The sequence below is a fragment of the Saimiri boliviensis genome, chromosome X, assembly GCF_048565385.1.
Source record: "Saimiri boliviensis isolate mSaiBol1 chromosome X, mSaiBol1.pri, whole genome shotgun sequence".
NCBI classification, from domain to species: domain Eukaryota; kingdom Metazoa; phylum Chordata; class Mammalia; order Primates; family Cebidae; genus Saimiri; species Saimiri boliviensis.
In genome coordinates this window covers 51,445,805-51,471,378 of record NC_133470.1, presented here as the reverse complement: position 1 = coordinate 51,471,378, position 25,574 = coordinate 51,445,805, and the positions used below count along the sequence as shown (strand labels likewise).

The window sequence follows — 25,574 nt, the reverse complement described above, 5'->3', positions numbered from 1 at the left end:
GTGTACCAGTGTTCCGTTTTATCCACATCTTCATCAACACATTTTATTTCTTGTCTTTTTGATAATAGCTATCCTTAAAGATGTGAATTGATACTTCATTATGGTTTTAAGTTGCATTTTCCTATTGATTAGTAATGTTGAGCACCTTTTCTTACATCTGTTGGCCATTTGCATGTCTTCTTTTGAGACATGACTATTTGGATTCTATATCCATTTTTAAATGGATTATTTGTTATTTACCTTTTTGCCATTGAGTTGATTCCCTTATGTATTGTGGATGCTAATCCCTTATTAGATATATGGTTTGAAAATATTTTGTCTCATTCTGCAGGCTGTTTCTTTACTCTGTGTTTTCTTTTGCTATGCATAAGATTTTTAGTTTGATGGAGTCCCACTTGACTATATTTGCTTTTGTTGCCTCTGATTTTGTTGTCATTTCCAAAAACTCATTGCCAAGATTAACATCAAGGAGATTTTTTTCCTACATTTTCTTTTAGAAATGTTATGGTTTAAGTCATATGTTTAAGCCTTTAGTTCATGTTTAGTTGATCTTTGTATATGGTGTAAGACAGAGGTCCACTTTTATACTTTTGCATGTGGATACCCACTTTCCCCAACAACATTTATTGATGAGATTATCATTTCTCCATTGTGTATTCTTGGCAATTGTCAAATATTAATGAAATATGTGTGCTCATTTATTTCTGGTCTCTCTATCCTGTTCCATTGCTCTATGTGTCTGTTTTTATGCCAGTACCATACTGTTTTGTTTACTAAAACTTTGTAATACAATTTGAAATCAGATATAATTGTCTCCAGCTTTGTTTTTCTTGCTCATGATTGCTCTTGCTATGTGAAATACTTTGTGATTCAATTTGAATTTGTCTTAACTATTTAATATGATACTGTACTAGAGTTTGAACCTGGTTGTTAACATGCATTTTTCAGAAACATGAATCTGAAGTTCTAAGTCATAAAATATGTACATTCACAAAATCCAATATATATTCAGTCAACAAACATTTTGTGAATGTCTACTAAATGGCAGGCACTGTTCTATGCAAGAAAAATATAGCATTTTGCTCTCAAAAACTTACACTTTAATAGTTGGGGGAGAAAGACAATAAAAATCAGGTAAAGATATATCAAAGATTATAAGTTCTGTGAAGAAAAATAAAACATTAAGATTGTAGAGAAGGATAGTAAGATACAAATGTTTGGTATAGAATCATCAATATTGAAGATGTTACAAGGGGTCAGATCAAGGGGTCTGTGGATCATGCTGGGTACTCTGGTGTTTACTGTGAGTAAAGGAGAAAGCTGTCAGAGAGTTTTGAGCAGAATAGCAACACAAACTGAGATTTTAATACAGTCACTCTGCTTAATATAGTCACTCTGATTTTAATACAGACACTATGCAGCATCACCTAAAACTATACTACAATGTAGGGGCCCAAGAAAAATTGCAGGGACTGCAGTTGGGAGGTTATTGCAGTAATACAGGTGAGCAGTGATGGTTTGTACTGTAATTGATCTTTTCATAATAATTTTTAAATAACTGAAACAGAACAACTGGATTGTTTGTAAAACAGGATAAATGTTTGAGAGATGGGTACTCTATTTTATATGATGTGATTATTACACATTGCATACCTGTATCTAAACAGCTCATGCTCCCCTTAAGTATATATGTCTACTATATACCCAGAAAAATTAAAATTAAAGATTAAAAAAAAAATACTTGCCGGGCATGGTGGCTCAAGCCTGTAATCCCAGCACTTTGGGAGGCCGAGGCGGGTGGATCACGAGGTCAAGAGATCGAGACCATCCTGGTCAACATGGTAAACCCCGTCTCTACTAAAAATACAAAAAACTAGCTGGGCATGGTGGCGCGTGCCTGTAATCCCAGCTACTCAGGAGGCTGAGGCAGGAGAATTGCCTGAGCCCAGGAGGCGGAGGTTGCGGTGAGCCGAGATCGTGCCATTGCACTCCAGCCTGGGTAACAAGAGCGAAACTCGGTCTCAAAAAAAAAAAAAAAAAAAAAAAAAAGGAGGAGGATCCAAGATGGCCGATCACTAACAGCTCGGGATTGTAGCTCCCACTGAAAGCGCAAAGAAGGAGAGGACGCCACATTTTCACATGAATTCTTGTTGCTCACGCACCAGGAGATTCCCAGCGGAGGAGCCCCACGGGTCGCCAGCGCGACTCTTGTGACCGGCGAGGCGGTTTTGCCGGCGCCTTGGAGTGACGGTTCTTGGTGCAGAGTCGGAAAAGCACCATCAATCTTAACGCCGCTGATTTGCTCGGTGCAGTGGGTTGCTCAGATTTCGGCGCTGAGAATCAATAAGTTGGACGTCCACTCAGAAACCTAATTACAAAGACGGTGAATTCAAAGACCACAGATGGATAAATTTATAACGAAGGGAGGAAAACGGCCAAAAAAGGCTGAGAATGCCCAAGATCAGAACGCCTCTCCCTCAGCGGGGGATCACAGTTCCTCATCAGCAACGGAACAAGGCTTGATGGAGAACGAGTGTGTTCCAATTACAGAAGCAGGCTTCAAAATGTGGATAATGAGAAACTTCTGTGAATTAAAAGAACTTGTTTTAACCCAATCTAAAGCAACTAAGAATTTAGAAAAAAGATTTGACGAAATGTTAACAAGAATACACAATTTAGAGAGGAATATAAGTGAATTGATGGAGCTGAAAAACATAATAGGAGAACTTCGTGAAGTATGCACAAGTTTTAACAGCCGAATTGATCAAGCAGAAGAAAGGATATCAGAGGTCGAAGACCAACTCAATGAAATAAAACAAGAAGACAAGATTAGAGAAAAAAGGATAAAAAGGAACGAGCAAAGTCTCCAAGAAATATGGGACTATGTGAAAAGACCTAATCTACGCTTGATAGGTGTACCTGAATGTGACGAAGAGAATGAATCCAAGCTGGAAAATACGCTTCAGGACATTATTCAGGAAAATTTTCCCAGCCTAGTAAGGCAGGATAATATTCAACTCCAGGTAATACAGAGAACATCACAGAGATATTCCTCAAGAAGAGCAACTCCAAGGCACATAATCGTCAGATTCACCAGGGATGAAATGAAGGAGAAAATACTAAGGGCAGCCAGAGAGAAAGGTCAGGTTACCCACAAAGGGAAGCCTATCAGACTTACAGCAGATCTCTCAGCAGAAACCCTACAAGCCAGAAGAGAGTGGGGGCCAATATTCAACATCTTTAAAGAAAAGAACTTTCAACCCAGAATTTCACATCCAGCCAAATTAAGCTTCACAAGTGAAGGAAAAATAAAGTTTTTTGCGAATAAGCAAGCACTCAGAGATTTCATCACCACCAGGCCTGCTTTACAAGAGCTTCTGAAAGAACCACTACACATATGAAAGGAACAAACAGTATCAGCCTTTCTAAAAAAATTATCAAAAAGAGCATCAATATAATGAAGAATTTACATCAACTAATGGACAAAATAGCCAGCTAATGGCAGTATTAAACTCACATATATTATTATTAATTCTAAATCTAAATTGACTAAATCCCCCAATCCAAAGACAGGCAATTTGAATAAAAAACTAAAACACATCAGTATGCTGCATCCAGATCCATCTCACATTCAAGGATACACAAAGACTCCAAACAAGGGATGGAGAAAGATTTGCCAACCAAACAGAGAGCTAAAATAAATAAATAAAAAGCAGAAGTTACAATTAAGCAACAAAGATCAAAAGAAGCAAAGAAGGACATTATATAATGATAAAAGGATCAATGCAACAACAAGAAGAGCTAAAGATCCTAAATATATACGCACCCAATACAGGAATACGCAGACATACAAGACTTATAAAGAGACTTAGACTCCCACATAATAATAGTGGGAGACTTCGACATTAATATTAGACAGATCAATGAGACAGAAAATTAACAACGATATTCAGGACTTGAACTCAGATCTGGAACAAGTAAATGTAATTAACATTTATAGAACTCAAAATATACAAAATATACACTCTTATCAGTACCACATCATATCAACTTATAAGTTTAAAAGAAATCTTGGTTGGCTCCTTGTTTGCTATTCTCTTCCCTCATTTTCTTTCATGTCTCCATTATTAAGGACAATTATAGGCATACCCATATTTAGACTGCATTCTAGCCCGGGCAATAAAGCAATACCCCCATCCTCTCTCCCTCTTCCTCTTTCTCTTTCTTCCTCTTCTTTATTCTTTAAAAAAAAAAAAAAAAAAAAAAAAAAAAAAAAAAAAAAAAAAACTTGTGTGGTTTGGATGTTGCCCAGAATAGATATTCCTTTTCTCTAATGGATAATTACAACTGATAAATGTTTCATTATCCATAAACATATATATCTCTATATATGTGTGTGTGTGTATATATGTGTATGTATATATATACATATATATGTATGTGTGTATATATATATAGATATTTGCCTATTACCAAGTATTGTTTTTTCTTCACATTGTTGAAGTGGGAAAAGTTGCTGAATAAAAAGCTCCTGTTGCCAAAGTAACCTACAAATTGACAATATTTATAACATCCAGCCTTATCTCAGACCTCTTCTTCAAGGCTCTCTCTTGTGTGAAGAGAATGTTAATAAGCTTCATTTCTTTGCAGCGTCACCTAAGCCTGTATAAAGTTTATCAGATTCATAATCGCTTTAAAGAGAAATAATATTGCAGAATTGAAGGAACATAAGAGCACCTGCATTCAAATGCTGTGACATTGACTAGGTGTGTAAACTTGGACAAATTACTTAACTTCTCTGAGCTTCGGTTTTCTCATCTGTAAAATAGGGTTAATATGTATAGTTTTTTCTTTCCCAGGGTCTACTTTTTCCAGGGGCTAAGCAAGTAAGATGTGTATATCACTTAGCTTAGTGCATAGTGCATAGTACTTAACATGCGCCCCGCAAACGTCCTTTACTCCCTCAACCCCACAAAATCTGTCCCCTTTATCACTGTCATTTAAGTGAACCATAACACATTCAGTAACTCAGATTAAAAACTTGGCAAAATCTACACTTAAAATATACCTCAAACCCATTGTTTTCTCCACCTCCACTTCCTTCATTATTTTTACGTTTGTTTAGACTACCATCAGCTCTTAGCTGAATAGCTACAACAGTTTCTTCTTTTGTCTCTCTGCTTCCACCTTTATTTCCTTTCAATTCAGCATCTGGAATATTTCTTTGAAAACATGAATCAGATTATACCTTTTCATTACTTAGAACCATCCAGAGGCTTCCATAACACGTGGAATAAGAGCTAACATTCTCAAAATAACCTACAAAGCCCCATTTCATATGGTCTCATCCTCATTTTCTGACTTCAACTCCTAACTCTTTTGCTCTCACCCATTACACTCCAGTTAAATTGCTCTTTCTATTTTTTGAGCATAAAGATGGTGCCTCACTTAGAGTTCTTGTACTTCTGTTCCCTCTATCTGGACCGTTATCTCCCAGATGTTTGCAGTTTACATGCCTTCATTTTTTAAGCCTCAGTTTAAATGTCATCTCCTTAGAAAGACCTTTCTTTATCACACTGTCTCAAGTAGCTTGCTCCTTCTATCACTCTTTAACCTATTCCAATGCTTTATTTTGTATTACTTATTACTCTCTGAAATATTCCCATTTGTTCACATGTTTTTCTTTTGTTTATTTTCTGTTTCCCACATTGATTTTAAGCTTTTATTAGTCAAGGTTCTTCAAAAAGGCAGAACTAGTAGGATAGACAGATAGACAAAAGAGTATTTTTTAAAGTTTTAGGCTCAGGATTACATGTGAAGGTTTGTTACGTAGGTAAACTTGTGTCACAGGGGTTTGTTGTACAGCTAATTTCATCACCCAGGTATTAAGCCCAGTACCCAACAGTTATATTTTCTACTTCTCTCCCTCCTCCCACACTCCACCCTCAAGTAGACTCCAGTGTCTCTTGATTCCTTGTGTTTATGAGTTTTCATCATTTAGCTTCCACTTAAAGTGAAAACATGTAATGTTTGGCTTTCTCTTCCTGCACCAGTTTGCTAAGGATAATGGCTTTCAGCACCATTCGTGTTCTCACAAAATACATATCTCATTCTTTTATATGGCTGCATTGTATTTCATGATGTGTATGTGCCACATTTTTATCAGTCTGTCATTTATGAGCATTTAAGTTGATTCCATATCTTTACTATTGTGAACAGTGCTGCAACCAACATTCATGTACATGTGTCTTTATAATAAAATCGTTTACATTCCTTTGGGTTCATACCCAGTTTTGGGTGGAATGGTACGTCTGTTTTTAGGTCTCTGAGAAACTGCCACATTGTCTTCCACAATGGTTGAACTAATTTACATTCCTACAAAGAGTGTATCAGTGTTTCCTTTTCTCCGCAACCTCGCCAGCATCTGTTGTTTTTTGACGTTTTAGCAACAGCCATTCTGACTGGTGTGAGATGGTATCTCATTGTGGTTTTTATTTACATTTCTCTAATGATCATTGATATTAAGCTTTTTATCATATGCTTGTTGGCTTCTTGTATGTCTTCTTTTGAGAATTGTCTGTTCATGTCCTTTGCCCAATTTTTAATGGGGTCGTTTGTTTTTCTCTTGTAAATTTAAATTCCTATAGATCCTGGATATTAGACCTTTGTCAGATGCATAGTTTGCAAATGTTTTTCCCATTCTGTATGTGGTCTGTATGATCTGATGATAGTTACTTCTGCTGTGCAGTCTCTAGTTCTTCTTTAGATCCCTCTTATTAATTTTTGCTTTCGTTGCAATTGTTTTTGGTATCTTTGCCATGAGATCCTGGCCTGTTTCTATGTCCAGTATGGTATAGCCTAGGTCGTCTTCCAGGGTTTTTGTAATTTGGGGTTTTACATTTAAGTCTTCAATCCATCTTGAATTGATTTTTCTATATGGTATATGAAGAGGTCCAGCATAAATCTTCTGCATGTGACTAGCCAGTAATCCCAACGCCATTTACAAAACAGGACAGGAAGTCTTTTCCCATTGCTTATCTTTGTCAGCTTTGTTGAAGGTCAGTTGGTCGTAGGTGTGTGGCCTTATTTCTGGGATTTCTGTTCTGTTCCATTGGTCTGTGTGTCTGTTTTTACACCAGTATCATGCTGTTTTGGTTACTGTAGTCTTGTAGAATAGTTTGAGGTTGGATAATGTGATGCCTCCAGCTTTGATCTTTTTTGCTAAAAATTGCCTTGGCTACTCAGGCTCTTTATCGGTTCCATATACATTTTAAAATAGTTTTTCCTAGTTATGTAAAGAATGTTGTTGGTAGTTTGACAGGAATAGCATTGAATCTATAAATTACTTTGGTTAATATGGCCATTTGAATGATATTGGTTGTTTCTATCCATGAGCATGGGATGCTTTTCCACTTGTTTTTGTTTTCTCTGATTTCTTGAGCAGTGTTTTGTCATTTTCACTGTAGAGCTATTTCTCCTTCCTGGTTAGCTATATTCCTGGGTATTTTATTCTGTTTGTGGCACTTGTGAATGGGATTGTCTTCCTGATTTGGCTCTCAGCTTGGCATCTGTTGATTTATAGGAATGCTAGTCGTTTTTGTACATTGCTTTTATATCCCAAAATTTTAGAGAAGTTGTTTATCAGCTGAAAAAGCTTTAGGACTGAGACTATAGGGTTTCTAGATGTACAATCATGTTGTCTGCAAATTGAGATAGTTTAACTCCCCCTCTTTATATTTGGTTGCCTTTAGTTTTTTATCTTGCCTGTTTGCTTTGGTTAGGACTTCCAATACTATGCTGAATAAGAGTAATAAGAGAGGACATCCTGTCTTGCACCTATTTCAAGGGGAATGCTTCCAACTTTTGTCTATTCAGTATGATGTTTGCTGTGGGTTTTCAGAGATGGCTCTTATTATTTTGAGGTATGTTCTACAAGGCCAGCATCATTCTGGTACTAAAACCACACACACACACACACACACACACACACACACACACACACACAACTTCAGACCAATATGCTTCATAAAAATCAATGCAAAAACCTTTCACAAAATACTTGTAAACTGAATCCAGCAGCACACCAAAAAGCTAACTCACCATAATCAAGTAGGCTTCATCTCTGGGATGTAAGGTTGGTTCAACATATGCAAATCAATAAATGTGATTTATCACAGAAACAGAACTAAAGACAAAAACCACATAATTATCTCTATAGATGCAGAAAGGGCTTTCAATAAAATTCAACATCCCTTCATGTTAAGAGAGCGTTTATTAGAAATATTGGTTCATGCATTTATAGATGCTGAAAATTCCCAAGACAGACCATGTGCAAGGTGGAGCCCCTGGGATGTTGGTAGCTGGCTTAGTTGAAGTCAGAATGCTTCAAAACCAAGGAAGGTGATGGTGTAGCTCTTAGCTTGAAGCCAAAGACCTGGGAACCTGTGGGGTTGGAGTGGAAGTCTGCTGGTGCAATCCTTGGAGTCCAAAGGCCAGACTTCTCTTGTCCAAAGGCAGGATAAGAAGAGCATAACAGCTTCAGGAGAGGGAGAGAAGAGAGAGCATCTCATTTTCTCTGCTTTTGTTGTTGTTGTTGTTCTATTCAGGACCTCACCTACTATGATTGAATAGTGCCCACCTATATTAAGGGCAGATTTTTGCCACCCAGTTTATTAATTACCATGCCAATATCCACTGGAAATACCCTCACAGACATATCCAAAAAAAAATTACTTTTCCAATTGTCTAGATATTTCTTAATCCAGTCAAGTTAACACCTAAAATTAACACGAGTTCACCCATTGTCAATTCAGCACCCATATACATTTTCTCTAACAGATTTAATGTTCAAATAAAGAAAATAATAATGGTTCTGCCTATAATTATACAGTATCCTGCATATAATCGAATATGTGCTAATCCCTTCCCCAAAAGAGGAGGTAAAATCCTTGGGTTATGGCTACTCTTCTGATATATCATAACTTAAATATTTTGAGGTAGAATAAAGAATTATGAAGTACTGATATAAAATCAATATATCTTATGTGACATTATAATGGAATAAGAGAAAAATGAAAACAAAAATATTTTCTTAATATTAAAATATCCTGTTTTCAAGTACACAAATTCTTTTTTCTGTTTGATCAATTCTACTATTAAAAAACTGACTCATTTTTCAATATATTATTTGCAGTTTTCAGAATTTCTGCTTGATCATTAATTATTTCAATCTTTTAAAAATTTATCTGATAGAGTTCTGAATTTCCTCAAAATAGCAGTTTGAATTCTCTGTCTGAAAAGTCATATCTCTTTTTCCCCAGGATTGGTGCCTAGTGCCTTATTTAGCTCATTTCTTGAGGTTATGTTTTCCTGGATGGTCTTGATGCTTATAAATGTTTGTCTGTGTTTGGGCAGTGCCAAGTTGGGAATTTGTTGCACTCTTCACAATATGGGCTTGTTTGTACCCATCCTTTTTGGGAAGGGTACATTTTTATCTCAAGACTAACATTATTAGAAATATTAAAGCATGGGAAAGTGAAAGCTTAGTGGGAAATTAAGTACAAAGTCAAATCCAGAATTCACTAATAAAATAGTGATGGTGTGTAAATAACTTATATTCCCAGTATGAAGATTAAAATATAAAACCATTACAAACAAGTAAAATTATAATAACTTTTAAGGGGTACATAATATAAAAAGATGTGGACTCTGATGTCCAAACAAAATGTGAGGGGAAAAGTAAGAGAGTAAATATTTGTATGTGCTTGAAATTAAGTTATCAGTTTAAAATAGCCTGTTATAACTATAAAATATTTTATGTAAGCCTCATTGTAAGCACAAAGAAAGTTAAAATGTCTATAGTGAATACACAAAAGAAAAAAAGAAAGGAAAGAAGCCATACTATTACAGAAAACTGTTAAATCATTAAAAAGTAAAGAAAAAGTATAGAAAAACCTTCAGGCAAAAAAAAAAGTATAGAAAAAGAAGAATAAACAAAGGATGTACAGAACAGTCAGCAAATAATTAACAAAATGGCAGCAGTAAGTCCTTGTCTATTGAAAATTAACTTGAATGTAAATTCTAACAAAAGCCTAATGAATTACCAACACAAGCCCCAACTATACACTGCCTACAAGAACTCACATCAACTTTAAGGACACACATAGACTAAAAGTAAAAGTATGGAAAAGGATACTCTATGAAAATGGAATCAAAAATAGAAGTAACTATACTTGTTTCAGACACAGTGACTTTTATTTTATTTTATTATTGCATTTTAGGTTTTGGGGTACATGTGAAGAACATGCAAGATTGTTGCATAGGTACACACATGGCAGTGTGGTTTGCTGTCTTCTGTCCCCTCACCTGTATCTGTCATTTCTCCCCATGCTATCTCTTCCCACCTCTCCACCCCCCGTCCCTCCCCCATTTCCCCCCAACGGACCCCAGTGTGTAGTGTTCCCCTCCCTGTCAGACACAGTGACTTTTAAAAAAGAATTGTAAAAATAGACAAAGATCATCATATAATAATAAAGTGACCAATTCATCAACAGGACAAAATTGTTATAAATATATATGCACCCAATATTAAAGCACCTAAATGGGTAAAGCAAATGTTAATAAATAAAAGGAAGAGAGATCTACAAGTACAATAATGGTAGGAGGTTTTTTATTTTTCCATAAGTTATTGGGCTACAGGTAGTATTTGGTTACATGAGTAAGTTCCTTGGCGATGATTTGTGAAATTTTGGTGTACCTATCACCTGAGCAATATACACTGCATTATATTTTTAGACTTTTATCCTCACCTCCTTCCCACTCTTCCCTGCAAGAGGGAAGTCCACAAAGTCCATTGTATCATTCTTATGCCTTTGCATCCTCATAGCTTAGCTCCCACATATCAGTGAGAACATACAATGTTTGGTTTTCCATTCCTGAATAACTTCACTAGGAATAATAGTCTCTGATCTCATCCAGGTAGCTGCAATCGTTGTTAATTCATTCTTTTTTATGGCTGAATAGTATTCTATCATACAAATATGCTGTAGTTTCTTTGTCCACTCCTTGATTGATGGACATTTCAGTTGGTTTCATGATTTTGCAGTTGCAAATTGTGCTGCTATAAACGTGTGTGCAAGTATCTTTTTTGTATAATGACTTATTTTCCTCTTGGTAGATACCCAGAAGTGGGATTCCTGGATCAAATGGCAGTTCTACTTTTAGTTCTTTAAAAAATCTCCACACTGTTTTCCATAGTGGTTGTACTAGTTTACATTCCCACCAGCAGTGTAAAAGAGTTCCCTGTTCACCACATCCACACCAACATCCACTGTTTTCTGATTTTTTTGTTATGGTCATTCTTGCAAGACTAAAGCGGTATTGCATTGTGGTTTTGATTTGCATTTCCATGATCGTTAGTGATGTTGAGCATGTTTTCATGTTTGTTGGCCATTTGTATATGTTCTTTTGAGAATCGCCTATTCATATCCTTAGCCCACTTTTTGATAGGGTTGTTTTTCTCCTTACTGATTCATTTGAGTTTAATGTAGATGCTGGATGTTAGTCCTTTGTCATATATATAGATTGTGAAGATTTTCTTCCATTCTGTGAGTTGTCTGTTTACTATGCTGATTGTTCCTTTTGCTATGCAAAAGCTCTTTAGTTGAAGTCTGGACTTTTTTATCTTTGTTTTTATTGCATTTGCTTTTGGGTTCTTTGTCATGAAATCCAATGTTATCATCTAGAATTTTTAGTTTCAGGACATAGATTTAAGTCCTTAATCCATTTTGAATTGAGTTTTACATATGGTGAGAGATGAGGATCCAGTATCATTCTTCTATATGTGGCTAGCCAATTATCTCAGCACCATTTGTAGAAAAGGGTATCCTTTCCCCACTCTATGTTTTTGTTTGTTTTGTCAAATATAAGTTGGCTGTAAGTATTTGGGTTTATTTCTGGGTTCTCTATTCTGTTCCATTGGCCTATATGCCTTTTTTCTTTCTTTCTTTCTTTTTTTTTAATACCAGTACCACACTGTTTTGTTGACTATGGCCTTTTAGTATAGTTTGAAAACAGGTAATGTGATGCCTCCAGATTTGTTCTTTTTGCTTGGTCTTGCTTTGGCTATGTGGTCTCTTTTTTGGTTCCATGTAAACTTTAGAATTGTTCTTTCTAATTCTGTGAAGAATGATTGTGATATTTTGATGGGGATTGCACTGAATTTGCATATTGCTTTTGGCAGTATGGTTATTGTCACAATATTGATTGTACCTATACATGAGCATGGGTTGTGTTTCCATTTGTTTCTGTCATCTATGATTTCTTTCAGCAGTGCCTTGTAGTTTGTTTGTCTGTTTGTTTCTAAAAGGCTTCTTCCTCCTTGTTTATGTATATTCCTAGGTGTTTTATTTTTCTGTAGCTATTGGGAAGAGGTTGAGTTCTTGATTTGATTCTCCACTTTATCACTGTTGGGGTATAGCAGAACTACCAATTTGTGTACATTAATCTTATATTGGGAAACTTTGCCGAATAATTTTATCAGTTCTAAGAGCTTTCTGGAGGAGTCTCTAGGGTTTTCAAGGTAAATGATCATATCATCAGCAAATAGTGACAGTTTGACTTCCTCTTTACTGATTTGAATGCCCTTTATTTCTTTCTCTTGTCTGATTGCTCTGACGAAGACTTCCAGTACTATGTTGAAGAGGAGTGGTGAGAGTGGGCATCCTTGTTCCCATTCTTAGAGGGAATGCTTTCAACTTTTCCCCATTCAGTATTATGTTGGCTATGAGTTTGTCATAGATTGCTTTTATTACATTGATGTATGTCCCTTGTATGCTGATTTTGCAGAGAGATTTAATCATAAAAGAATGTCAGATTTTGTTGAATGCTTTTTCTGCATCTATTGAGATAATCATATGATTTTTGTTTTTAATTCTGTTTCTGTGGCGTATTGCGTTTATTGACTTGCATATGTTAAACCATCCTTGTGTCCCAGTTATAAAACCCACTTGATCATGGTGGATTATTTTTTTGAAATGATGTTGGATTCGGTTAACTGGTATTATTTTAAGGATTTTAGCATCTGTGTTTATCAAGGATGTCAGTCTGTAGGTTGTTTTTTTTTTTTTTTTTTTTTCTCTAATATCCTTTCCTGGTTTTGATATTACAATGATGCTGGCTTCGCAGAATGAATTAGAGAGGGTTTCTTCTTTCTCTGTCTTGTGGAATAGTTTCAAAACGTTTGCACCAATTCTTCTTTGAATGCCTGATAGAATTCTGCTGTGATTCTGTCTGGTCCTGGACTTTTTTGTTGTTGGAAATTTCTTAATTACCATTTCAATCACTAGGCCTATATTGGTCTGTTCAGGGTATTTAATTCTTGCTGATTTTATCTAGCAAGGTTGTATTTTTCCAGGAATTTATCCACCTCTTCTAGGTTTATGTGCATAAAAGTTTTTGTAGTACCCTTCAATAATCTTTTGTATTTCAATGGTGTCAGTTTTAATATCTCCTGTTTTTTTCTTAATAAAGTTATTTTGATTTTTCTCTCCTTTTCTTCTTTTCTTGGTTAATCTTGCTAGTGGTCCATCAATTATATTTATCTTTTCAAGGAACCAGCTTTTTGTTTCATTTATCTTTCATATTTTCTTTGATTCAATTTCATTTCATTTTGCTCTGAATTTGATTATTTCCTTTCTTCCTGGCTTGGGTTTGGTTTGGTTTATTCTTGTTTCTCTACTTCTTGAGGTGTGACCTATAATATCAGTTTGTGCTCTTTCAGTCTTTGCGATGTAGGCATTTAGGGCTATGAACTTTCCTTTTAGCACCAACTTTGCTGTATCCCAGAGATTTTGATAGGTTGTGTCATTATTGTTCGGTTCAAATAATTTTTCAATTTCCATCTTGATTTCGTTTTTGACCCAATGCTCATTCAGAAACAGGTTATTTAATTTCATGTATTTGCATGATTTTGAAGGTTTCTTTTGTAGTGGATTTCCAATTTTATTCCACTGTTGTCTGAGAGAGTGCTTGATATAATTTCAATTTTTATAAATTTATCGAGACTCATTTTATGGCCTATCATATGGTCTATCTTGGAAAATGTTCCATGTGCTCTTGAATTGAACGTGTATTCTGCCATTGTTGGATAAAATATTCTGTATGTATCTGTTAAGTCCATTTGTTCCAAGGTATAGTATAAATCCATTGTTTCTTTATTTACTTTCTCTCTTGATGACCTGTCTAATGCTGTCAGTGGAGTACTGAAGTCCCCACTATTATTGTGTTACTGTCTATCTCATTTCTTAGGTCTATTAGTAATTGTTTTATAAATTTGGGAACTCCGGTGTTAGGTGCATATATGTTTAGGATTGTGATTTTTTTCCTGTTGGACCATGTCTTTTACCATTATATAATGTCCCTCTTTGTCTCTTTTAACTGCTGTAGCTTTAAAGTTTGTTTTGTCTGACATACGAATAACTACTGGTAGAGAACTTGAATATGACTTTCAACATTGTATAGACCACCCTGACAGAAAATCAGTAAGGAAACATAGGAATTCAACTTTGCACTTTAGACCAAATGGATCTAACAGACATATATAGAACATTTCATTTAATATATTTTTCTTAAGGGCACATAGAACGTTCTCTAGAATAGATTGTATTTTAGGTCACAAAACAACTCTTACGAGATGTAAGAAGACTGAAATTTTATCAAGTATCTTTTCTGACCACAATGGTATGAAGCTAGAATCAATAACAAAAAAAAATTGAGAAAAATCACAAATATATGAAAATTAAACCATATGTTCCTGAACAACAAACTGCCCAAAGAAGAAATTAAAAGAATTTTTTTTAATCTTGAGACAAATGAAAAGGAAGACATAGCTTAACAAATCTTGTAAAATGCAACAAAAATAAGTTCTAAGAAGAAAGTTTAGCTCTATGGGGCCAAGATAGCCTATTAGAAACAGCTTCAGTTCTCAACTTCTGTGGAGACCAATGAAAACAGTGGGTGAATTTTGAACCTTCAACTGAGGTATTCAGGTTTTCATACTGAGACAACTCAACCCACAGAGAGTAAGGAAAAGCAGGCTGGAGTGATGGCCCACCTGGGAGTGGAATGGAGCCAGGGGACCCCCTACCCTGAAACCAAAGGAGGTGATGAGTAATTTTGTGATCCTCTCAGGAAACCATGCTTTTCCCATCCATCTCTGCAACCCACAGATCAGGAGATCTCATTGTGAACCTATACCAGTATGGTCTTGGGTTTGAAGCACAGAGCTATGTGGAGTCTCAGTGGCACACTTGCTCACTTGCCTGAGTATGCAAGGAAACCCAGGAGTTACCCCAGCACTCAGAATTTCAGCAAAGCAGGAAATCCGTTTGTGCATTCCCCTGGGAAAGGGACTGAATCCAGGGAGCCAGGTGGCATGCTGTGTTTGTCCCACTTCCACGGCACCTCACAAGTTCAGACTCACTGGCTTGGAATTCCAGCTGGCCAGTGACAGGAGGCCTGAGATAGACTGAGTTCCCCAGGTGGAGGGGAGGCCATGATTTATGCAGTTCGAGTCAGCAGCTATAGCCTGCTGGTATTGGGGTCTGGGAGGAGTTCCCCACAACACAGCACAGCAGCTGGGCCTCACTGTGGCCACTCTGCTTCATTAAGTGGGACCCAGATCCATCCCTCATTACTGAGTGTGGTATCCCTACAAAAATTTCAGCAATTCCAGCCAGGATTATATGGACAGAACTCTTATTGCTCCCTGGGATGGAGTCACAAGGGGAAGGGAAGCCATTGTCTCTGCAATTCAGCTGATTTAGTTCTTCCAGCCTTCTGACTCTGGAGTGTCTCGGTAGGCAGTGTAGCACACCTGCACTGCCAAGGGGCAGTCAGACTGCTTATTTAAGCAGATCCCTAATTCTGTTCCTCCTGACTGGGTGAGACCACCCAACAGGGGTCTTCAGACACCTCCTACAGGAAAGTTCAGGCCAGCATCAAGTTGGTGCCCCCTGGGATGGAGCTCCCAGAGGAAGGAGCTGGCTGTGATGGTTCCTGTTTCACAGCATTCACTGGTGATATCTCCAGGTGTGGGAGGGACCAAGGTGACTAGGGTCTGGAGTGGACCTCCAGCAAACCACAGCAGCCCTACCAAAGAGTAGCCTAACTTAAAATAAAAACAAACAGAAAGCAACAACATCAATGAAAAGACCCCACAAAAACCTTATTCGAATGTCAGCAGACTAAGATTGAAGAAAGATATGCCCAGAAAGATAAGAGTCAACACAAAAGCACTGAAAACTCAAAAGCCAGAGTGCATCTTCTCCTCCAAATGACCACAACACCTCTCCAGCAAGGACACAGAACTGGACTGAGGCTGAGATGACTGAACTGACAGAAGTAGGCTTCAGAAGGTGGCCTCAGAACTTTGCTGAGTTAAAGGAGCATGTTGTAAACCAATGCAAATAAACTAAAAATGATGATAAAAGTATGCAGGGGCTCATACCCAGAATAGCCAGTCTAGAGACAGGTATAACTTACCTTATGGAGCTGAAAAACACAAGAACTTCACCATGCAATCACAAGTGTCAATAGCAGAACAGGCAAAGCAGAGGAAAGAATCTCAGAGCCTGAAGACCATCTTTCTGATATAAGACAAGCAGACAAGGATAGAGAAAAAAATGAAAAGGAATAAACAAAACCTCCAAGAAATATGGAATTATTTGAAAAGATTGAAGCTACAACTGATTGGGGTACCTGAAAGAAATGGGGAGAACAGAACCAAGTTGGAAAACATACATCAGGATAACCACTAGGAGAACTTCCCCAACCTAGCAAGAAGGGCCAAAATTTAAATTCAGGAAACTCAGAGAACCCCAGTAAGATACTCCACAAGGTTAACCCTAAGACAAATAATCTTCAGTTTCTCCAAGGTTGAAATGAGAAAAAAATATGTTAAGGGAAGCCAGAGAGAAAGGCCAGGTCACCTACAAAGGGGAGCCCATCAGACTAACAGCAGACTTCTCAACAGAAACCCTACAAGCCAGAAGAGACTCAGGGCCAATATTCATCATTTAAAACAATAATTTCCAATTCAGAATTTTATGCCTTGCCAAACTAAGCTTCCTAAGTGAAGAAAAATAAGATACCTTTCAAACGAGCAAATGCTGAGGAAATTTGTCATGACTAGGCCTGTCTTTCAACAGCTCTTGAAGGAAACACTAGATATGAAAAGGAGAAACCATTATCAGTTACTGCAAAACATACTGAGGTACACAGACCAGTAACACCATGAAGCAACCAAATAAACAAGTCTGCAAAACAACCACATACCATCATGACAAGCTTAATTTTACACATGAAAATATTGAATTTTAACCAAAAATGTAGATGGGCTAAATGCCCTAATTAAAAGACACTGACTGGGAAGCTAGATGAAGAGTCAAGCCCCATCTGTATGCTATCTTCAAGAGATCCATCTCACTTGCAAAACACACATAGATTCAAAATAAAGTGATGCAGGAAAGTTTACCAAGTAAATGTAAAATAGAAAAAAAGAACAGAGGTTGCAATTCCAGTTTCTGACAAAATAGACTTTAAACCAACAAGAAACAGAAAGAATGGCTTCATAATGGTAAAGGGTTCAATTCACCAAGAAGAGATAACTATCCTAAGTATATATGCACTCGATACAGGAGCACCAAGATTCATAAAGCAAGTTCTCAGAGACCTTCAAAGAGACTCAGACTCCCACACAATAGTATTGGTAAACTTTGACACCCCATTGACAATATTAAATAGGTCATCAAGAGAGAAAATTAACAAAGATATTCAGGTCCTGAACTCAGCTCTGGATCAAGCAGACCTGATAAATATCTATAGAACTGTCCACACCAAAACAACAGAATATACATTTTTCTCATTGCCACATGGCAACGATTTTAAATTGATCACATAATTGGAAGGAAACCACTCCTCAGCAAATACAAAAGAATTGAAAACCTAACAAAGAGTCTCTTATACCACAGCACAATCAAATTAAAACTTAAAATTAATCAACTCAATCAAACCTGCACAACTACATGGAAATTGAACAACCTGATCCTGAATGACTCCTGGGTGAATAACAAAATTTAAAGGCAGAAATCAAGAAGTTATTTGAAACTAATGAGAACAAAAAGACAATGTACCAGAATCTGTAGGATATGGCTAAAACTGTTTTTTGTTTTTTTCAGATGGAGTCTCTCTCTGTCTCCCAGAGAGAGGCTGAAGTGCAGTGGCATGATCTTGGCTCCCTGCAACCTCCACCTCCCAGGTTCAGGTGATTCTCCTACCTCAGCCTCCCCAGTAGCTGGTATCACAGACCCATGCCACCGCAGCCAGCTGATTTTTGTATTTTTAGTAGAGATGAGTTTTTGCCATGTTGGCCAGGCTGGCCTCAAACTCGAGACCTCAGGTGATCTGTCCACCTTGGTTTCCCAAAGTTCTGGTATTACAGGGGTGATCCACCATGCCAGGCCTAAAACAGTGTTAAGAGGGAAATTTATAGCAGCAAATGCCCACATTAAAAATCTAGGAAGTTCTCAAATCAAAAACCTACCATCACAACTAATATAACTAGAGAACCAAGAGCAAACAAACCCCAAAGCTAGCAGAAGGCAAGAAATAACCAAGATCTAAGTAGAACTGAAGGAGATAGAGACAGAAAAAAAACACTTCAAAAAATCAGTGAATCCAGGAGCATGCTTTTCAAAAAAATTAATAAAATAAATATTATAAATTTACAAGAAAAAAAACAAACAACCCCATTAAAAAGTGGACAAATGACGTGAACAGATATTTCTCAAAAGAAGACATACATGCAGCCAAGAAACATGAAAACAAGCTCAACATTACTGATTATTATAGAAAGGCAAATCAAAACCACAATGAAATACTATCTCATGCTAGTTAAAATGGCGATTATTAAAAAGTCAAGAAAAAACAGATGCTGGTGAGGTTGCAAAGAAAATGGAACACTTTTACACCATTGGTAGAATTGTAAATTAGCTCAACCATTGTGGAAGTCAGTGTGGCAATTCCTCAAAGATCTAGAAGAGAAATACTATTTCACTTAGCAATTCCATTACTGGATATATACCCAGAGGAATATAAATGATTCTATTAAAAAGATACATGCACACCTATGTTTATTGCAGCACTTTTCAAAATAGTGAAGATGTAGAATCAACCCAAATGCCCATCAATGACAAACTGGATAAAGAAAATGTGGTACATATACACCATGGAATACTATGCAGTCATAAAAAGGAACAAGATCAAGTTCTTTGCAGGAACATAGTTGGAGCTAGAATCGGTTATCCTCAGCAAACTAATACAGGAACAGAAAACCAACATCGCATGTTCTCACTTAAAGTGAGAGCTGAATCATGGGAACATATGGATACATGAGGGCAACAACACACACTGGGGCTTGTTGAGGCAGTGGGGAGAGAGAGCATCAGGAAGAATATGTAATGGATGCTGGGCTTAATACCTAGGTAATGGACTGATGGTGCAGCAAATCACCATGGCACATGTTTACCTATGTAACAAACCTGCACATTCTGCACATGTACCCTTGACCTTAAAATAAAAGTCGAATAAAATAAATAAATAAACCAAAAATTGAAAAAATATAAAACATGTATAATGTGGAGAATACTTTTTTAAGATATAGAAAACAATTGTCATGATAGCCACACCCACAATTCTTATAAAAACATGCTTGCAAAGATAAAATTCACATGGACACTAATATCTCACATGTATCAAAGCTATGTAATTGTTAATCACTGGATATTGCCCCCAACTTTTGCAATATTTGTATTTCAACACCGACTGGTATGAATTCTGAATTATGCAATTAGATTTTCCAGTCTTTCTGCCACATTACATATAGAATTCATATATTTAACATGAATAATTATAACAGCAACATTATTTATAGCAAAGCCACTTCCTTGTATTCATTTTTCCTTTAAGGACAATATATTTAAAAAATAGTTATTACAATAAATAGTGCTTTGGAAGATCTGAAACTCCAAATAAATGTGCTCCATCATAAGATTAAAGCACTGTCAGGTATCACAGTACTGTTACAACACTGAGGTATAACTGGGAAAATGAGTATTCTTGAATTGCTTTTACGAAACAAATTTTATAATCTTTAAATTTATCCGGTTTTTACATTTGTATTATTTTCAATTAATAATACTCACATAAAATCTTATCCTAATTCTACACAATACAACCAATAAGCAGTTAAGCACTTTTACGTTAAGAACAAGTACATAAAACAAGAGACAACATCAAGGCTATGATTGAAATTCAAAAAAAAAAAAAAGAAAGGACTCTTAAATCTCCTTCAGATCAGTAAAGAGTATAGCATAAAATCACTGCGTCAGTTATCACAGTACTGCTGCAACCTTGAGGTATATATAACTGGGCAAATGGGAAAGGAAGATATCCATATTCTTGTTTTGTGGGTGTATTTAAATGATTTGAATTTTAGGAACAACTGCCTTTAATGAAAGCAAGATGTAAGACAAGTCTCTACTGAAGATTTTTAAAAAGTTTATAATGTTCTCTATCAAGATCCTACCAAATCTTCACATCCCCCCACACCTTCTCACGTTTCCCCTAAGCTAGCTACCCTAATGATATATAAGATGCAATATTAATTTTTGGATTACTGGCAAACTATAGGACTCCTTCCAAGTAGCTTTGATCTTCTGCACATTAAAAACATAACCCAACAATATACTGTATAACTAATATACCCAATTTTGCATTTTAGGTAGGATTTCATTATTACTCTAAAACTCCATCTGTACAGTGGCTATCTTCCCCCAAACTTAAATCAAGGTTTAATTTTTCTTCTATTTCCTCAATAAAAACCTTACAGTCAATTATTACAGGTGATCAAGCTATGAATTATTATATACAACACAATGATTGCATATTTTTGTAGCACTGAAAGTACTTATAACTTCTGACTTCCAATTTTTGCACTCCTTCAAATTGAAGGGCCAAAATACTTAGATTTTTGTAATTGGGGGAAAAAAATCTGTCTTTCCAAGCTGAGGCTTTTCATAGCAGCTTTTGCCAGGAAAAGAGATTTTATGTCTGTTATAAACTCTTAAAACTAAAGGCTTATTTAGAAACATTGAAAGACCCTTAAATTATAGAGGTGCTAGCTGGTGCCACTTTAATTTACAACCAACTACTACTTCATAGCTTATATTGCAGAGTTAATTGATGCTCATTTTTTCCCCTTAAAAATATTCTTTGGAAACCATTATTACTCCTATAGACACGTACTCTAGTTTCACATCTTGCTGTAAAAATAAAGGTATAATCATCATTATCTCTATTTCTTTGCTTAATTCATCTATCAATATACATTTACTAATCTGATCACCTTTCCACCTATATCATGACCTTATACTATTCTATCCAGAGTCAATTTTAAGCATACAAAAGTAGGAGCAAGTCTTATAAGTAAGCACAATCTTGAAGGCAATATTTCAACCTGGTCTTTAATGTGTTCATTGCAAATGAGAACTACAAACTAGAATTTACTTCCAACACCAAGGCAAAGGTAAACTTCCAAAGCTAAACGAAGGTAAACAAGTACAAATCTGACTTCTGTCATGCACATTATGAACCTACTCAGTGATTTTCCCCCAAGACTTAAAAATTAGTCCAATAGAGTCCAAGGGGGGAAAATAAAGCTATTTCTTGTTTGCACCTTTCCAATTCATCAGATACAATCTATAGTGTGCCCAGATGGCATAGAGTACTCCCCTAGGCACTATCCATAGTAATATCCCTTTCTAGAGCCCGAAACCATTTCTAACATCTGCAGACTGCCCCAACCAGATTTAAACTATGAGTGAAATATAAACTACTGATTATTTATTCTGAATGCATACAAAGCTAGGAAAACCTAAAAAAAAAGAAAAGATACATTCCACTATCACACTATTATAAACATTGTGTGTGTGTGTGTGTGTGTGTGTGTGTGTGTGTGCATGTAAGAGAGAGCATATAATCACGATTTAAATAAGATGGTAAAAAAACAGGAAACGAATATTTTACCAAAACAACTACAGTAACTGTTCTGAGCTACAACTATGAACAGATAGACGTGCTAATATGATCGTTTGCATAGGTTTCAACAACACTAACCACCAACCAAAAAAAAAAAAAAAAAAAACCAATGAAGCAAAACAAAACATGCACCCACAAAATTATTCACCAAAACCTATACTAGACTATGTGGCAATAATTAATATATTTCTATGGAAATTGTCTCATCCCTATGAGCTTCTAAAATTAAAGAAGTTCACTCCTTTTATTTTAGGCCACTATGTGACTAATGATAATACTAGAAGGAAAAGAAAACACTGAAAGAAAAACAGTCTTCAGTCTTGGTTTCAGTTATCTCTTCACATCAGCATTAAGTACTGAATATCAGTTTTAACATTTTAGCTTGTTGGACCAGTAAGTCATGTTTTTCCACTGACCAAAGGCAACTGAAGAAACAATTTTTGAACAAACTATGACATGAAACATTTGATTTCTAATTCTGAGTATTTACTTAAAATGATCGGTGAAACTTTTGTTGTTGTGGTTGAGACAGAATCTGGCTCTGCTGCCCAGGCTGGAGTGCAGTGGGCATGATCTCAGCTCACTGCAACCTCTGCCTCCCAGGTTCAAGTGCTTGTCCTGCCTCAGCCTCCCCAGCAGCTGGAATTACAGGTGCCCATTACCACGCCCGGCTAATTTTTATATTTTAGTAGAGACAAGGTTTCACCATGTTGGCCAAGTGGGTCTCCATCTCTTGACCTCAGGTGATCCGCCCTCCTCGGCCTCCCAAACTGCTGAGATTGCAGGCATGAGTCACCAGGCCTGGCAGATCGGTGAACATTTAACTCGGCAAAAAGAATGGCATCCATCATCCAAACAGGCTCACTTCCCCCAACCCCCAAAGTGAACGGTAGTTATAATATCCAAAGAAACAATTTTTTTGTTTGTTTTTGATTCCTTTAGAACCAACTGTGAAAGAGGTCAACAATATATGAACAGCTGCAATAGACAAGGAAGAGCAAAATTGCGTATGAAGAGTCTTGCTGGACATTTGTTCAACTTTTTCTGTATTAACCAGAAAACTGCAACTGGCTTACTTGGAAATATCAGGCTTATATGTCTTATTTCCTTAGATCCTTCACAGATTTAGAATTCAGTCTATTTTAAGTCTGTATCACTATCTAAGAAAGCTTTCTTTATCTAGCTTGGTGGCAGCCAAAACAGATTCCGTGTCATTAAGGATGTCAGACCATAAAGCTTCCTGCAGACGTGGTATCAGCTCCTCTCCTATTTTCATTCCATCTCCTTCCAGTGTTCCAAGGTCCACATTTGTCCCAGGAATGACTTCAAGGTAAGTCTGGGAAATGGTTTTTCTGTGAGAGCAGAGTTCTTTGCTGGATAGTATCACTTGCATCCATCTCATCAACGTTGTTCAGGAAGTCATCAGGGGTGTCAGGGACACTGTAGCTGCTCATGCTTAGTCTACTGTCCATACTCTCATTTTGACAGTGATAGGCACCACTGTTAAGAAAGGGATCTGAGATATTGGTAGTCATTGTTCTCAATTCCTGAGATATCTCAAGGGAAGATACTGGATTCAGAGTTCCACTGTTATGCTCCAGTGTTGGTAACTGGCTACAGAGAACTAACTCCTGCCAAAGCAGTTCTTGCTGTTTCAGTTGCAGTTTCTCTTTCTCCATCTTTAGTTGCTGCAGTGGAATCTGTTGCTGCTGGTTGAAGTTGCCACTACCCATGACGCCTCCCTGTGGGCTCTGGACAGCCAGGAGTGGGGCTGTTTCACTGGAGTACTCTGATTCTCTGGTTCATGGCTTTACCAAAATGAGAGTCAAGCCTTGGGTCTAGGCAACAGGTGGTCTTGTTCTTATGGTTTATATAGTAAAATTTTCCATCCTGAGTCATGGCTTGTTCCCATCCATCAGGAAGAGGATCTGAGGCTGAGTTCATCATATTCTGCTCACTAATGAACTGGTGAGGGCTGTAACATTTATCTGAGAGAGCATGGCCTTCCTGAGATCCTGCCATGTTCTTGTCTGATCAATGTGATTTCAGAAATATCTCAACCAGAAGATGTCTTTGCCATCTCCCAGTCTGCTGGCAGAGGTACATCATTAGGTATCTCAAATGAAAACTTCCAGGATACTGAGCTGAGGATGTGGCTGCTGGACCAGAAACTACTCTGGTGGGGCTCAGTGTCCCTGGAGAAACAGCTCCCAGCTTCAGAGAAGCTGGAGAGGAATGAGCTTAAACATGCTGTGGAGTCAGGGCTCCTCCAGTGATTGCATCAATACTGGCCCATACACAAATATCAGAGGCCTTCCTCTCCTTTTCCTGGCCTGGCCCTGGCAGGAGTGAAGGTGCACAGCACCGGCAGGCATGCACATTTTGCCTTGTGCAGTTTCTTTTCTTTTCTTTTTTGAAACGGAGTTTCGCTCTTGTTACCCAGGCTGAAGTGCAATAGCGCGAACTCGGCTCACCGCAATCTCCGCCTCCTGGGTTCAGGCAATTCTCCTGCCTCAGCCTCCTGAGTAGCTGGGATTACAGGCACGGGCCACCATGCCCAGCTGATTTTTTGTATTTTTAGTAGAGACGGGGTTTCACCATGTTGACCTGGATGGTCTCGATCTCTTGACCTCGTGATCCACCCGCCTCGGCCTCCCAAAGTGCTGGGATTACAGGCGCGAGCCACCGCGCCCGGTTGCCTTGTGCAGTTTCTAAAGTTTCTTTTGATACTGATTTCTGGTTTTGATCCATTTTTGTCTGATAAGACATGATGCAATTTTATTATTTTAATTTCTTAAAACTTGTTTTGTGACCTAACATATGACCTACTATAGAGAATGTGTTATATGCTAAGTGTTTATTCTTCAGCTTTTGAATAAATTGCTCTGTAATTATTTGTTAGGTCCATTTGGTCTAAAGTGCACATTAATTTTAATGTTTCTTTGTTGATTTTCTCTTTCTCTCTCTCTCTCTTTTTTTTTTTAGATTAAGTTTTGCTCTTATTGCCTAAGCTGGAGTGCAATAGAGCGATCTTGGTCAGCTTACCATAACCTCTGCCTCTCGGGTTCAAGTGATTCTCCTGCCTCCGCCTCCCAAGTAGCTGGGATTACAGACATGCGCCACCACACCTGGCTAATTTTGAATTTTTAGTAGAGACGGGTTTCTCCATGTTGGTCACACTGGTCTCGAACTCCCGACCTCGGGTGATCTGCCCACCTCTGCCTTCCCAAGTGCTGGGATTACAGGCGTGAGCCTCCAAGCCCAGCCCTGTTAATTTTCTCTCTAAATGATCTTCTGTTGCTAAGCATGAGTTGTTGAAGTCCCCAATCTTTATTGTATTACAGTCTCTCTTCCTTTAGAGGTAATATTATTTGCTATATACCCATGTGCTTGAATGTTGAGTATATACATATTTATGA

At 37.1% G+C, this 25,574-nt stretch overlaps 1 pseudogene; it reads right to left on the bottom strand.

Moving 5' to 3' along the window:
• Nucleotides 1–23,311: 23,311 nt before the first annotated feature.
• Nucleotides 23,312–24,250, bottom strand: LOC101054162 (transcriptional coactivator YAP1 pseudogene; annotated as a pseudogene).
• Nucleotides 24,251–25,574: the final 1,324 nt, after the last annotated feature.